Here is a 3219-nt window from a genome sequence, read left to right on the forward strand (position 1 = left end):
AGTAACCTTGGTGTTTTTGCAAAAGTGAATTTGAGTTTTACCCGAGGACGAGCAAAAGTTAAGTGTGGGGGAATTTGATGAGAATGCAAAGTGTCATATTTCTCTCCCTTAATATTTAGTCTTTTATACTTATTTGGTGCCTAGATGTACTCATTATTCTTATATTTTTATCTAGGAAGCAAACGGAGTCGTTTAATGCAAAACAAAGTTAATTGGGTGGTTCTGGACAGTTTCGACACAGTTTCGTACTCTAGGCATAACTCTCCTATCTGAGCTCCGATTGAGATGATTCATGATGATATGGAACACCAAGACAAATATATACAACTTTCATGTTTTGAGTTTTGAAAGATACGGGCTACATAAAGGTCAAAATCGGGCTTGAAGTTGACACACCTGCACTGCTGACGTTTCAGAACGTTTGGCCTTATCGTGCAATTTAAATATGCAATTTAATTGTAGATGTTTTCGAGATCTGGTGCACAAAAGTTACAGCTGGAAAAGTCACTTTCCTAGTTATATTAGGACTCTATTTTATTTTTAATATTTCCCTTAATTAAGTCAGATTTGGATATGGTTATTTGAGGATAATGTTTAGAATATTTTAGGAGACTTGGTAGGATTCTAATAAGGGGCGTGGACGTGTAAAAGAGGGGGAAAAATCATCATACTAGAACATCTCTCTCCCCTCTTCTCTAACTCCTCCTTCCTGTTTTCATGATGGTTTTGTGTGGCTAAACTTTCATAATTAGTTGAAGGAAACGAAAACCTCAGAATCAATAAAACTGTGAGATCTGATTTGTTTTTAGTGTTCAATTTATGCTTTGAATATCGAATGTTTTTCTATGCCTATTTTCAAGATTGTCTCATTTAATTACCAGGAGGCCTACTAGTTTATTATTCGTTGTAATTTATTGCTAGATTAGACATCAAATCCGAAATTGTTTGATCCCTCTAATTTGTGAAGCAACTAAGATTTGATGATTTGATAAGTAAGATATTATTAAATCTTAGGAAGAACGCTCGATGAAATTAAATGCAACCGCTTGTACTTGTATTGTTTAACTTCATCGATCTCTCTTAAGGTTGCTACTAGATTAAACCTTTAACGCTTGTCTTGGGTTGTTTAGTGGTTAAGGTTAATTAGATCGCTTGTTCTCTAATTAACTATGAATAAGGATTAACTATGAATAAGGAGAGATAGGAAAATAATTCCAACGGTGAATATTGAAAGTATGAATTAATATATATTTGCATCGATGATCAGTTGTAAAATTTCGAAGGTGGATGTTGACTTAGACCAAAGTTTATTCTTTTGATTGATTTCGATACTTTAATTTGAATTGTTTCTTAGTTGTTCTTCTTAAAATTATTTTCGTTATACTAAAAACCCCACAATCCTTGTTCACGTAGCATAAAATTAGGCTAAGTACTCTCCGTGGGAATGATCCTTACTTGCACTACTACATATATTTTTAGGAGTATAGGTTCTATTTTTGGTTGCCTGCGACAACACTCCACAGTCAAACATGAATGCACAAAAGCGACACGATAGAAGTCAACAACCTTGGCCAGAGGGCTCATAGGTACTATACCTACCATAATGCAGAGAGCCACCAGACTGAAAATTGCCACCATCTGAGGAAAAATATGACGAAGATCTGGGCACCCACCCTTCACACCACCTAGGCAAACAGTTGGAGAAAGGTAGGAACCAAGACGGGAGGGTCGTTGAAGTGAAAGCTCGAGGAGGAGGCAAAACGTGAGGAGAATGGAAGAAAGCCATCCGTGGTGGGACCAAAATAATATGTTGTTGGGAGAGATCCATACTATAGTTGGAGGACTCGCTAGTAGGGGTGTGTAGGCATCTGGTAGGAATGTATACAAAAGGGTGAGATATGAGGAAGTTTTCTGTGTTAGGAGACTATCCAAACAAGCTTGAACCCAAAAGACCCCGGCAATTTCCTTTGATGACGTTGACTATGAGGGGGTGATCTACCCGCATGATGACGCCTTGGTAGTCACGATGGTGGTGGCCAACTAAACTACTTGGAGGATATTGATAGAGAATGTAGCTTGGTTGACATCCTCTTCTTGGAGGCTTTCATCAAAACGGGGATCAGCCAAGACCGATTACGCCTGTCTTCCATGCCGCTGAGGAGATTTTCTGGTAGGACCATACAGACATTAGGTTCCATAACCCTGCTTGTGACCATCAGAACGAGAAGACTCACGGCAACCACCATGGAGGACTTCCTCGTGGTCAAGGCCAACTCCTCGCACAACAGCATAGTCAGACGGCCAACACTGAATAGCTTGAAGATGGTAGCTTCGACATACCATTTGAAGGTAAAACTCCCAACGAAGGAGGGCGTGAAGGTGATACATGGCGAACAAGTAGTGGCGAGGGAATGTTAATGGGGGAGCTAAGGGGCGAAAAAGGGTAGCAGGCACAAGCTGTAGTAGCTAATGGGGGAGAAACCGACTTTACTACCTAAAGATGACAAAAGCTCAACCAACTAAAAATCCTGCGGTAGCGAGTAATGATTTATTACAACGAGAGATAGTTCACTCTTTTGTTCGGTAGCTCCCTGTGTAAAGAACAATTGATAAACCTAACAAAAGATATAGTATGCGTGTATGTATATGTGTGTATGCGATTGAATGTTGCAGCGTCTCTCCTCACCACTCAGCATGGTCGAGTCCATCTCCTATCTAGTTGTCGAAGATGATGCTTCGCACTTACACTCTGGCGATTATAGGAGCTAACATCTCTCCCAAGTGTCCTAGTCTCTCCTCTCCACCCAGGATGTGAAGTCCATCTCCCACCTAGTTATTTAAGTTGATGCTCCACACTCGCACTCCGGCAATTATAGGAGGGAACATATCTCCCAAGTGTCCCAGTTTCCCTTTGCCACCCAACACGGTCGAGTCCATCTCCTACTTGGTTATCAAACTGATGCTTTGCGCTCGCAACTCGACGATTATAGGATGGAACATCTCTCCTAAGTGTCTCAGTCTCTTATCGCCACTCAGCGCAGTTGAGTCCATCTCCCGCCTAATTGTCGAAGCCGATGCTTCGTGCGTGCACCAGACGATTATATGAGGGAACACTTTTACCAAGTGTTACAGTCTCTACTAGCCACCCAACGTGGTCAAGTCTATCTCCCACCTGGTTATCTAAGCTAATATTTCGCGCTTGAACCTTGGCTATTATAG

Source organism: Juglans regia, chromosome 6 (genome assembly GCF_001411555.2).
Source record: "Juglans regia cultivar Chandler chromosome 6, Walnut 2.0, whole genome shotgun sequence".
NCBI lineage: Eukaryota > Viridiplantae > Streptophyta > Magnoliopsida > Fagales > Juglandaceae > Juglans > Juglans regia.